Below are 13,424 nucleotides of genomic sequence, written 5' to 3' on the forward strand. Positions count from 1 at the left end.
TATTTAGTTTGTGATACACGTTTATTACTGAATTAACAAAATTGTATCGTTTACATTGAAGGCTAGCTATTCGTAATATTACATTAAAAACTATTTTTAATCAGAAGAAACGCGGAATTTCGCCTTTACGAGATTTTATTTTAAACAAAAACTTTGAAACAACCAATCTGATGACGTTACATGCGTATATGGTGCAATTAGCGACTGTAATACACGCAGCGCTATAGCACACTGGCAATCTTTTGGTCAGAGTGTCATGGCAGCGAGCCACGCCCCCATGGCTTCAAAACTTAGTACGGATGGGATACGTAGCGCCATCTCCCCTTCTTCTTACCTCCATGATACTTACAAAGTTTCGAGAAGTGGCTGTAAACGATGACTTTGGGAATATACGGTACTAAAACTCACCTCCTTACGTATCGTTCTCATAGGCATCAGGAGGAGATTGAATTAGTTACAGCACGCACAGAAGCAGTTAAACAGTCATTTTTCCCGCGCAACATACGTGAAAAGAAAGCACCTTTACAAATGTTTACATGTAGCCATATTTAAAAATTAAGTTGCCTTCACTCATTCCGTATCATTATGAATTATCGTGCAAATGATCGATGGAATATGTAACTAACTAACAGCATGGAACAAGAAGAACAGGGGTGGTCGGACGTACGTAGCTCTCTCTGCCATTCACTTCACAGTGGTTTGCAGAGTATGACTCCAGAAGAGTGTAAAACGGCACAAAAAAAACTCTTCTGCACACTGCAGCTGTCGTAAAAAGTTGCAAACTGATTTCACAACACGAAAAGATACAGAACGATTTTAGCAGCTGTTTCTGTTTTGGTGTCTATGTTTGTAGCTCGGAGTTGAAGCAAGGAAGTTCGGTACGATGCGTTAGTGGTTTGTCTGTGGACCCTCTGTTTACGCGGGGTGATATGTTTGTTGTTATGGTATAATCTAATTAATCTACGAAATGTCTGTCTCTTCTATTACATATGGTTCACTGCCCAGCAAAAATTTAGTTTCTTCTTGGGCCGTGAGTCAGAGTACCACCTATGCGTCATCATATGCTCGCGCATAATAGTAATGGATAAAATTACACATTAAAAAATGTGGTGTTACTTTCACTTCGTAGATATATGTGAAGCAAGCAACTGGGTAAATGTCAATTTTTATTGAGACCGATTTTGTAGGTGTAGTGGGGGAGAGCAAGTTAATTTGTAACAGAAAGTCGAGACGGTGATACCGAACCATGGTATATACTAATTTGATGTAGAGAATGACACAACTAATGAGACGTCTTTCCTAAATGTAGTATTTTATTTCTTTGGGGAAATCCATCCACACAAAAAAAATATCATTGGGTATGTTTCAGATGCTTAACAGAGATTGTATAATTAATTCAGGAATTTCATAGTTAAGGGTGTTGGATAAAAGAAGAACCTGTTATTTATACAAGTGTAAAATGACCTGATGTAACTATGTTTTGTATTAAAGAGAGGTAAAGGTACAAGCCGAAAATCATTAATACAGAATCAGGGTTTTCGTGTAAGACAGATATTGTGTCTTTCACATTTATAGCCATGTGACAATGAACCACTCCCTCTAATACTCAGTTTTATAGAAGTGGCCACCATTGCCTCTTTATTATTTTACGCTCACTGTATTTATATGTGTGCAGCTGGCATAATATTCGGTGAGAATTATGTTGATCAGGTATTATTGTACAGCAGTTGGTTGTTTTGTGGAAGGATGTGGTGAATAGGAACCAAATATGTATCTGTAAATGGTATGTCTAATTACTATGGTGTATCTGTGAGGTAACACTCATTTGTATCAAGTATACGATTAACATGATATCTGTGGCACATTAATAGTTGTTTATCCAGTCCCACAGTAAGATGGGAGTAATTTGTCTTGTATGCTGATATCTATGTAGCAAAATTTCTGACATACTGTTGTATCTATTAGATAGATATTCTTCTGCGGTTAGCCTATTTATCCTGTAGAATGTTCAGATAAGAATGTGCAAATAAGTCAGTAAATGGGAAGAAACCTTAATATATGGAACCATAAAACCTCACCCTTGTGGGTAAGTGCCAGACTACAAATCCAAAGGTTGGAGGAAGGCAAGGGCATATCACTACCTACAGGACTATGACTAGTCAAGCACTGTAGTGTTCAGATCAATGTTTGGGTTACAGAAAGTTTTACTTATTAAGTGCTGTATGCCACACACTTCACAGTTATTTGCAAAGGGGAGTACATGTTTGTATGTAAGTTTGGTATGATTTGTTCATAGTCACCTACTGCTGCTGAATGTAACAAGTGGGTCGTTCCATGCCAAGTGGTCTAGAGGCTCCCACATGACCCTCATGGATTTTGATGAAATTTTGTATGAACATTCACACATCTTCTCAATGAGCGCTGGTAAAGTTTCAGAAATTCAATACTTTCGGAGATACAGTCACTTGTTTAAGACCATAGCACAGCTTTCTATAGTGCGTCCATGAATTTTCAGCAACTTTGAGATGAGATCTCTCTGTAAGTATTTGCAGTAAAGAGACAAAACTTGGCCATCTTATATAACTTTTAGAGCTCTTTAAAGTAAAATATTAAGAAAAGGATTTCTGAGCAATTTTCATATAGATAATTTGAAGCAAAGTTGGGTGAAAAAACAGCTGTTTAAAAAATGTGACCTTTAGTTTTTTATATCTCCAAAAGTAATTGTGGGATGTACATGAAACTTTGCACACCATAACTCACCAACACAAGGTCTTAGAATATAAAATTTCATTCTCCTATTGCTTTCCATTATTTCACAAATCTAGGGTAAAGTTGATAATTTTTCAAACAGTGCTAAAAATGGGTATTTTTAGTCAAATTTTTCAAAAAAGTGTTTTCTCTAAACTCTTCTAAACTATGGTCATTAGAAAGAGCATATTCTAAACTATCTAGAAAAGTGGATTTGGTTTTGCAATGAAAGCATATAAGGCCCTAAAAAGTAGCATAATCAAAGAGGCGCACTGGAAGTTTGAACACATTTTTCTGGCACTCAAATTATACCTGAAATCTTTTATTTTGCTATATACGTGCTTATTAATGTCTGGGATAAGTGAAATAAGAAGTCCTGATGAATAGGACCTAGCTTAAGTTCGAATAGCAAAAGAATAAAAATAGAAACAATGTTATTTCTTAATTGTCACCTCCTCCCCCCCCCCCCCCCCTCTCACTCACTCACTCACTCACTCACTCACTCACTCACTCACTCACACACACACACACACACACACACACACACACACACACACACACACACAAATTATTATTAAGAAAGAATGTAAATCGTAAAATTTATTTGCATAATCATCTAATTATTAGTTGCCTGTTTAATGAACAATACCAGCTTACTGATGGAAAAGAAGTGTATAAATGAGTTTCTATGGTCCATGGTGGCTTAATCACTGCTAGTTTCATTTCACCTGAGAAAACCAGCATTCCCATTGCCATAAGGGCCATGCCCGATAGCTTAGCAACAACAGCCATGGTTGTGTGTCTTTACCACAGGATCCCAAGCCTGACAAGGGTTTCTTTACCCAGGTTCCCAAGCCTGATAGTAAAATTATTTAAGTGCCCTGTGTAAAATTAGAAGGCACTCTTGGGTTCCTTAGATTGTTTCCTCTAACCTATTTCAATTTTTGATATGCTACATTAATTTTCTGATGAATATCAAGAGGAATGGTGTATTGCCGGCCAGACGAATTTACTGATGGAGCTGGAATAACTGCAATAATGTGGTGTTCCGGAACCCAGCACTTGTCACTTCTTGGTGGCCAATAAAATGAATTTGCTGGCCCATGTGGGTGCATAAAGTTTATTAATGCATCCATTTGCTCTGTGGAGGTCTCACAGATATTCCCAATCCACCACACGTTTTCACAGATGCATGCAACATATTGTCCTGGTTGGAGAGCAGACATTAATATGCCTCCTTCATTACTGTGACCCATTTTTGCCAGAAAAGATGAACAATCATTTGAAACTCTGCTGACCTGAATTGTTGTTTCATCAGTAGGTAAAAAGTGATGATTTTCTCTAGTGCCTGCTACAATTTGTCCAAGTTTAAACCTCTCTTCTTGTGACACAATATTTTTTTTTCAATTTCATCTTTACTGACGAAAACAAATTTAATTCCATTAATGTTTTCAGAACAGAAGTGAAACAGATCTAGGGGAGTAAGAATTTGTCCATTAAGTGGCCGTTGCAAGCTTGCTCTTGCTGCTAACCACTTTGTTGTACCTCCAATCCCGTCACAAGGTGATTTCCCGTGACTAGTAGCAAAAAAATTCCATTCGGCTGTCATTCCAAAATCACTCTTATGATAGCACAAATTTAGGAAATTCTTGAAATTTTTATATTGAGCACTGGAGCCATCACTGAAATAATGAATGTGGGATGTCTGTGCAAGCCGTGATTTTATATATTTGATGAGCTCCTTGATAAAAACGTGAACTGTAATAGTGTCATGCCGCAAACAATCACTGATAATGCAAAAACTTAAAGATTCTACTTTCTCATTTCGACAAAAGTAGATGACAAATGGATGAATTGTTGCTTGACTATTGTCCCTGTGGAAGCCTTGCACAGCATCCTGAATGATAAAAGAATAATTTTCTGCAAAATCCATTAGGACAACAAGCTCTTCATCTTTCAGATGACATTTAAGGCCTTTAAGATGCAAGCTTTACTTCTTGGCAATGTAATGATGGCATGACAGACTCCATATTTTAGTTTTTACATCTTCAATAAATTCATCCACTACCATTTGCTTCGTGTCCAGTGTGGCCCGATCGGTATGTATCCATTGCTTAAACACAATAACTTCCTGTGGTTCATGATCTAGGAAATAGCTGGCAATTTCAGATGCTATAGCTTCGGGCCCAGGACACCTTTCACAGCAATGTAGCATGCACTGTTTAGAGTTCAAACTGCAAACTGCCTTGCTGAGAATCTCCTTATAATTTTCACGTATACCAGCTCTGTTAAGCATAAGCTTAACATTTTGGTGAATTGCACAGACGCAAACTGCATTCGTTCCAGCTGATCCTACTGTTACACACCATTTTGGTCTAAGTTCACAAAACTTTGAGAACCCTATTTCTGGACCATTTATATTCTTATAGATAACATACATTTCCCGTAAATTGCAAAGTAACAATCTTTTCTGCATGTATGTCTTCCTATCTAAAAGTCTAACTGAAATACTATCTTTTTTTTCATCATTAAAAAAAAAAAAATTCGCTCTCTACTAGCAACTTCTGCTGGTAATTTCCTGTTTTGCCTATTTTCGGGAAGTACCAGAATGCTCTTCTCTGCCTTAAGCTTCCGAGCATTCTTCACCATTCTTTCGGACGTGCCGAACTGAGCTGCTGTTTTTCTGACTGTCCAACTTACAGGTGCCAAGGTTAAAATTTGTATCTGTTCTTTATGAATTGCATTCTGCATCTTGGCTTTCAGTTCAGTCAGCAAATGTGCATAGTCGGCACAGTTTCCACATTCCTTAATTTCACTAGCATCTTCAATTTGTCGGTTTACTCCCATTGCATTTACAATTCTGTTTTTAATCACATTTTGAGCCTTTTGAATTTTGTTCCTCACATATTGGGGCCTATCTCTGTAGCTTACTGTTCTCTTCAGGGTTGAAATACCGATAGACAATAAGCTACTATTTAATTCTTCTTTTGGTGTAAAGTCCTCATCAGAATGTGATGATGAGGCTGATAAAGCTTTGTCCAAGTGTTTATTTAAGGTAGTCCTGAAAGCCGGACAAATTTTCTGACTTGGCTTTACGTTATTAACAAGCTGCTTCTTCAACATATCAGAAACCTTATTAGCTGTTTCAGTATCAAGAGTGCGAATTCCTGCCTTAACATCGATTCACCCTCCCAAAGGGATTGATGCATTTTTTTTTTGTAACCTCTCATATTGTGTCAATAACAGGGCTTCATGGTGTACACAAACTTGAGAGGTATTGTCCAGCTTTGCTTCAGAACGTCGGACCAGCAACTCTCTTTCCTCATCACTAAAATCCGCAAACCATTTTAAAGCAGCTTTATGGCAAAGAAAGTGACATGACGCTTTGTTCCACTATCTCCTTGCCCAATTGAGCAGGAAGGTAGGCTGTTCCCTTCTGCATCCATCTCTAATCAGTAGCTAAATAATGTATTTGGCCTCTAAGTGCAAATTATAATCTGCTTAAATTTCAGACAAATTGCTACTGAATGAAATTATACACAATGTATAATACCAATGGAAAAATCTAATAAGAGCTATATGCTACAAAAGATACAATCAAAACAATTTTTTGTAAATTAGATTACAAACTTTGATGGTCTTACGAATCACTTAACAAGCCACACTCAGTCAAGAAAACCCACTCACTATGCTGCAAACACACCACTGAAATACTGGTTGTTCAAACAAGGCTCACAATAATGAAACAATCTGATTGTTAAAGTAATTTTTGCCATTATATTTTCTATAAACAGTGGATCTTGTGAATTTTCTCTGTGAAAGTATTGGTTACGTATTTACCAAGGTAGTAGGCTACATTTAAGTGTGATTAAATACAAAATTAAAACTCTTGGATGTTTAACCAATCAATTTCACATGTTTCCCTAATAACTTTAAGACAAAAATTCACAGGTTACAACACCTAGGTATTAAAATCTCTGCAATATTGATTGGAAAATTTACATCACTTGATGCATGATTCAAGAAAACCGATTCCTTTTTTGGAAAAATGTTTTATACAATGGAATCCAAAAATTAGGTCTTCATTTTCCATTTGTAAATATTTACAATTTTGAGAAGTACAAAAAATATGAAGCTATTTCCATTCAATTTATTGAATTCTTTATTCTCTCTCTCTCTCTCTCTCTCTCTCTCTCTCTCTCTCTCTCTCTATACAAATGAGAAGAGTTTTATGCAGATGAACACTTACGATAAAAGCAGAAGGGCTACTTCTCATAGTTTTCAAGTTTTTCTGACAGTCTTATTGTCTATTTACCAGATCTTTTTATTTCAATTATTCAAGGCACTAATAAGCATTTATTAGGCATAATAAAAGGTTTCAGGTATAATTTGAGTGCCAGAAAAATGTGTTCAAACTTCCAGTGCGCCTCTTTGATGATGCTACTTTTTAGGGCCTTATATGCTTGCATTGCAAAACCAAATCCACTTTTCTAGATAGTTTAGAATATGCTCATTCTAATGACCATAGTTTAGAAGAGTTTGGAGAAAATTTTTTTTCGAAAAAAGTTGACTAAAAATACCCATTTTTAGCACTGTTTGCAAAATCGTCAACTTCACCCTGGATTTGTGAAATAATGGAAAGCAATAGGAGAATGAAATTTTATATTCTAAGACCTTGTGTTGGTGAGTTATGGTGTGCAAAGTTTCATGTACATCCCACAATTACTTTTGGAGATATAAAAAACTAAAGGTCGCATTTTTTTTAAACAGCTATTTTTTCCCCCAAATTTGCTTCAAATTATCTATTTGAAAATTGATCAGAAATCCTTTCTTAATATTTTACTTTTAAAGAGCTCTAAAAGTTGTATAAGATGGCCAAGTTTTGTTTCTTTAATGCAAATATTTACAGAGATATCTCATCTCAAAGTTGCTGAAAATTCAAGGATGCACTATTGGAAGCTGTGCTATGGTTTCAAACAAGTGACTATATCTCTGCAAGTATTGAATTTCTGAAACTGAAGCTTTACCAGTGTTCATTGAGAAGATGTGTGAATGCTCATACAAAATTTCATCAAAATCCATTATGGTCTTGTGGGAACATTTCTGGATATTAGACCACTTGGCACGGAATGGCCCAAGTATGTTGTGCTCAGTGTCTCATTAACATTAAATAGTAACAATTCTAGAAGACAGTATGCTACCCTTGTGTGTCACGAGCAGAGCCCATGGAATTCCCTTGGAGCTATGGCATTGGTAGTCATATTGTGACAGTGTGTGAGTGCAATAGCTTTAAACTTTTGTAAGTGGAAATATTTTGATAACATATTGATCATATACTATTAAATACAATGTGAGGTGGTATGAAGATACTGTTTATGCAATATAATTACATATCTATAGCCTCATTCAAGTAACTCACTGTGTGGATGTAATAAGACATATATCTTTACACCTAAAATATTATTAAGTGTACTGCTCCACATGCAACTGATGTATAAAAAATTGTAACTATTTCATTTTGGGTAGAAGCTACATATCGGATCCTTCTTACTTTTTTCGTAGTTCATGTGTGATGCGTGTATATAATGTGCATAAAAATACTCATCAGAGAGTTGTCATTATCTAATATATGTTTTCTGAGTTTGACTTGCAGTTTTAATTTTTATGACAAAAAAAGTATTAAATATGGCTAAGTGCCTTTGTGTGTGGCACAGATGTAAACATTAGGCTATGCTGCAGGTTGGTGTGTTACAACACACTGTGTTTGGCTTCACCAACTCGCAACGTAACCTGGCCACAGGCTACATGCTGATCAGTATGCCACTGTGGCCAAGATTTTGGATAAAGGAGTGGGGCAACATCATGTTAGCAAAGAAATGGTAACCCATATACAAAACAGCAGCTATAAAATCGCACTGAAGGCACACAGAAGTGAGACTTCAGTCACTGTTTTCTCTTATGCATGTGTGGGAGGCAAAATCCAGTTTAGAGTTACATTCAGGTATATGGTTTTCAAATTAGGGAAGTTTTAAATATTATAGCAAGTATTATTAGGTACAGCATTCATACCTCTTCTTTCTCAGTGACGACCCCTTTGTTAATCAGTAAGTAAACTAATTTCAGCTTTTGATTTACCAGCATAAAAAAGGAGGGTAACTGCATGTTGTGTAATTATTATCAGTATGTTCTTCAGACTTTGGTAAGAGTAATGTAGTGGCCCCTGTCCTTGCATTTTTCATACTTCTTAAAAATTACTAGCCCATTCCTTGTGGCTTCGCTCTTGAACTCTCCCTCCCTCCCTCCCACCCTCCCTCCCTCTCTCCCCCTCCCCACTCCCTCCCTCCCTCTCTCCCCCTCCCACTCCCTCCCTCCCTCTCTCCCCCTCCCCCTCCCTCCCCCCACTGTAACACAACAAGCCTGTCATGCAGGCCAGCCTGTATATGTAGGGGACTGGAAAACTGTTTTGTGGCCTGTACGTGTAAGCTGCCGTGCAAAGCGGGTCAATAAGGCAGGCTGATACTACAACATTATAATACACCTGAAGTGTAGGGCAGCCTATATAGCAGGGCATCTTCCTTGGGTGCTAGGCAACAGCATACAAGGATTTTATAAAATGCATAACACTGTGCTCTCTGTGATGTTGTTGTTGTGGTCTTCAGTCCTGAGACTGGTTTGATGCGCACTCCATCCTGCTCTATCCTGTGCAAACTGCTTCATCTCCCAGTACCTACTGCAACCTACATCCTTCTGAATCTGCTTACTGTATTCATCTCTTGGTCTCCCTCTATGATTTTTACCCTCCACGCTGCCCTCCAATACTAAATTGGCGATCCCTTGATGTCTCAGAACATGTCCTACCAACCGATCCCTTCTTCTAGTCAAGTTGTGCCACAAACTTCTCTTCTCCCCAATCCTATTCAACACCTTCTCATTAGTTATGTGATCTACCCATCTAATCTTCAGCATTCTTCTGTAGCACCACATTTCGAAAGCTTCTATTCTCTTCTTGTCCAAAATATTTATCCTCCATGTTTCACTTCCATACATGGCTACACTCCATAAAAATACTTTCAGAAACGACTTCCTGATACTTAAATCTATACGTGATGTTAGCAAATTTCTCTTCTTCAGAAACGCTTTCCTTGCTATTGCCAGTCTACATTTTATATCCTCTCTACTTCGACCATCATCAGTTATTTTGCTCCCCAAATAGCAAAACTCCTTTACTACTTTAAGTGTCTCATTTCCTAATCTAATTCCCTCAGCATCACACGACTTAATTCGACTACATTCCATTATCCTCGTTTTGCTTTTGTTGATGTTCATCTTATATCCTTCTTTCAAGACACTGTCCATTCTGTTCAACTGTTCTTCCAAGTCCTTTGCTGTCACTGACAGAATTACAATGTCATCGGCGAACCTCAAAGTTTTTATTCCTTCTCCATGGATTTTAATTCCTACTCCAAATTTTTCTTTTGTTTCCTTCATTGCTTGCTCAATATACAGATTGAATAACACTGGGGATAGGCTACAACCCTGTCTCACTCCCTTTCCCACCACTGCTTCCCTTTCATGTCCCTCGAATCTTACAACTGCCATCTGGTTTCTGTACAGATTGTAAATAGCCTTTTGCTTTGTATGTTTTACCCCTGCCACCTTCAGAATTTGAAAGAGAGTATTCCAGTCAACATTGTCAAAAGCTTTCTCTAAGTCTACAAATGCTAGAAATGTAGGTTTGCCTTTCCTTAACCTATCTTCTAAGATAAGTCGTAGGATCAGTATTGCCTCACGTGTTCCAATATTTCTACAGAATCCAAACTGATCTTCCCTGGGGTCGGCTTCTTCCAATTTTTCCATTTGTCTGTAAAGAATTCGTGTTAGTATTTTGCAGCTGTGACTTATTAAACTGATAGTTTGGTAATTTTCACATCTGTCAACACCTGCTTTCTTTGGAATTGGAAGTATTATATTCTTCTTGAAGTCTGAGGGTATTTTGCCTTCTCATACATCTTGCTCACCAGATGGTAGAGTTTTGTCAGGACTGGCTCTCCCAAGGCTGTCAGTAGCTCTAATGGAATGTTGTCTACTCCCGGGACCTTGTTTCGCCTTAGATCTTTCAGTGCTCTGTCAAGCTCTTCACTCAGTATCGTATCTCCCATTTCATCTTCATCCTCTTCCATTTCCATAATATTGTCCTCAAGTACATTGCCCTTGTATAGACCCTCTATATACTCCTTCCACCTTTCTGCTTTCCATTCTTTGCTTAGAACTGGGTCTCCATCTGAGCTCTTGATAATCATACAAGTGGTTCTCTTTTCTCCAAAGGTCTCTTTAATTTTCCTGTAGGCAGTATCTATCTTATCCCCAGTGAGATAACCCTCTACATCTTTACATTTGTCCTCTAGCCATCCCTGCTTAGCCATTTTGCACTTCCTGCCGATCTCATTTTTGAGACGTTTTTATTCCTTTATGCCTGCTTTATTTACTGCATTTTTGTATTTTCTCCTTTTATCAATTAAATTCAATATTTCTTCTGTTACCCAAGGATTTCTACTAGCCCTCGTCTTGTTACCTACTTGATCCTCAGCTACCTTCACTACTTCATCCCTCAAAGCTACCCATTCTTCTTCTACTGTATTTCTTTCCCCCATTTCTGTCAATTGTTCCCTTATGCTCTCCCTGAAACTCTGTATAACCTCTGGTTCAGTCAGTTTATGTCTGTGATAATGTTGTTTGTTCCATTACCAGTTTCGGTCTTAAACCATCATCAATGACATATGTTGCCACTGAAAACCATAATTGTTAATAATAACATGTTGTTCTTTTGTCAGTGGGCCATCATAGTTTAATCTTGAAACTTCCTGGCAGATTAAAACTGTGTGCCCGACCGAGACTCGAACTCGGGACCTTTGCCTTTCGCGGGCAAGTGCTCTACCATCTGAGCTACCGAAACACGACTCACGCCTGGTCTCACAGCTTTACTTCTGCCAGTATCTCGTCTCCTACCTTCCAAACTTTACAGAAGCTCTCCTGCGAACCTTGCAGAACTAGCACTCCTGAAAGAAAGGATATTGTGGAGACATGGCTTAGCCACAGCCTGGGGGATGTTTCCAGAGTGAGATTTTCACTCTGCAGCGGAAGGTAGGAGACGAGATACTGGCAGAAATAGAGCTGTGAGACCGGGCGTGAGTCGTGCTTCGGTAGCTCAGATGGTAGAGCACTTGCCCGCTAAAGGCAAAGGTCCCGAGTTCAAGTCTCGGTCGGGCACACAGTTTTAATCTGCCAGGAAGTTTCATATCAGTGCACACTGTGCTGCAGAGTGAAAATCTCATTCTGCATATTTTAATCTTGCTAAAATTTTTCATTTTTATTGGCAATTATGGATTACAGTGGTAATGTACGTCAAAGCATGTGTGACATGATACATCAGCAATCATTTTTCTGCTGTTGGTAATGGTTTAAGATCAAAACTGGTAGCAGAATAAATATAATCACAGACAGCACAGTGTTATATATTTTGTAAAAAATCATGTAGCAGGGGCTGAAAAAAATACTTCTTTTGCCGTTATCTCCACTCCAATTATAGCTAGGAGCTTTTAAACCCCACAGTGTTGATACTCATGAAGTTTCTTGTTTGTGTGCCAAATTTGATTGAAACCAAGTCAGGGACTTGGGAGGAGATCCCTGAGGGTCGACAGAATCATCCGATCCCACGCGTCGGCTTTGACCCGTGACGTAAGGGTGTTGTCGTGTGTGACGTCATGACGGCGCAGAGTTTGGTTTGTGAGTGTAGCGTGTTTGTAGATGTCGTCGTGTCGTGTTGTGGTTTGTTTTGCTCTCTGGTGGTATGTTCAGGCTTTTCGTTTGTGTGGTGTAATGGGCTCAGTTTCCTTTTGCTCATTATCCAGAATTGTTAGTGTCGGCTGTGTTGTAGTGGAATTCGTTTCAGTGAGTTAATGATTTTGTGTGAAGGTTAATTTAGTCTTGTTCGCTGTACGTCATGTGGTAATTGTAGTAAAATTAATCGGTTGTTGTTTCTGTTCAGGAATGGATATGACAGATAAAATTAAATGCGCAGGTCAAGGGAAGTGTGTGATCCCAATGTGTGGCTGTGTATGTTGGTATTGGTATCGGGAGATGTTTTTGAGCTATAGAGGCCAAGGAAAGTGTTTGATCCTAATTTATGGGATCGGGAGTTGCTGTTGAGCTATATAGGTCAAGGGAAGTTTCAGATTCCAGATGATATTGTTTTAGAGGTATTTGGGGAGTTTTGTGATGTCGGTTTTTTCGTCATTTTGTTTGGTTTTGTATGGGGGTGGGTGTCTAAATTTGTTTATATTTAGTTTGCCCCCACCCAAAAACACCCATTTCCCGCACTTGTCCCGTTAGTGTCATTAGGCTTTTTGTGGAAAGTGTGTGTGTTTGTTTTTCGATGTATTTTCGTCCTCATAATGTGTACGTAACAACTTTATATGCGCCACATTGGAATCGTGGTTTATGGTCATTTCCGCCATATTTGTGACGTCATGGGTCAAAGCAGACGGGCGGGATCGGACGCTTCCGTATTTCCATCCCTGACAATACATAAAAATACATGCTGCTTTATGCAACTTCCACATGGGGAAATAAAAATTACATGTAGCCATGTTGCCCAGTGTACAAAGAATCAGTGTAAC

General features: G+C 38.2%; 1 protein-coding gene across 6 annotated transcripts in view; it reads left to right on the forward strand.

Annotated features, from left to right (window-relative positions):
* The first annotated feature begins 900 nt into the window (after positions 1-900).
* LOC126185133 (biotin--protein ligase) overlaps positions 901-13,424 on the forward strand; it is a 360,657-nt gene continuing 348,133 nt past the window's right edge. For 4 of the 6 annotated variants that reach the window (XM_049927960.1, XM_049927964.1, XM_049927963.1 and 1 more), the window contains exon 1: positions 901-1,152. The gene's annotated coding sequence lies outside the window, so the exon portion shown is untranslated. Of the gene's footprint in view, positions 1,153-1,236; positions 1,359-13,424 lie in introns of those variants that run through there. The other 2 variants (XM_049927962.1, XM_049927961.1) reach the window with 2 other exon arrangements.

This window comes from Schistocerca cancellata, chromosome 4, assembly GCF_023864275.1.
Source record: "Schistocerca cancellata isolate TAMUIC-IGC-003103 chromosome 4, iqSchCanc2.1, whole genome shotgun sequence".
NCBI classification, from domain to species: domain Eukaryota; kingdom Metazoa; phylum Arthropoda; class Insecta; order Orthoptera; family Acrididae; genus Schistocerca; species Schistocerca cancellata.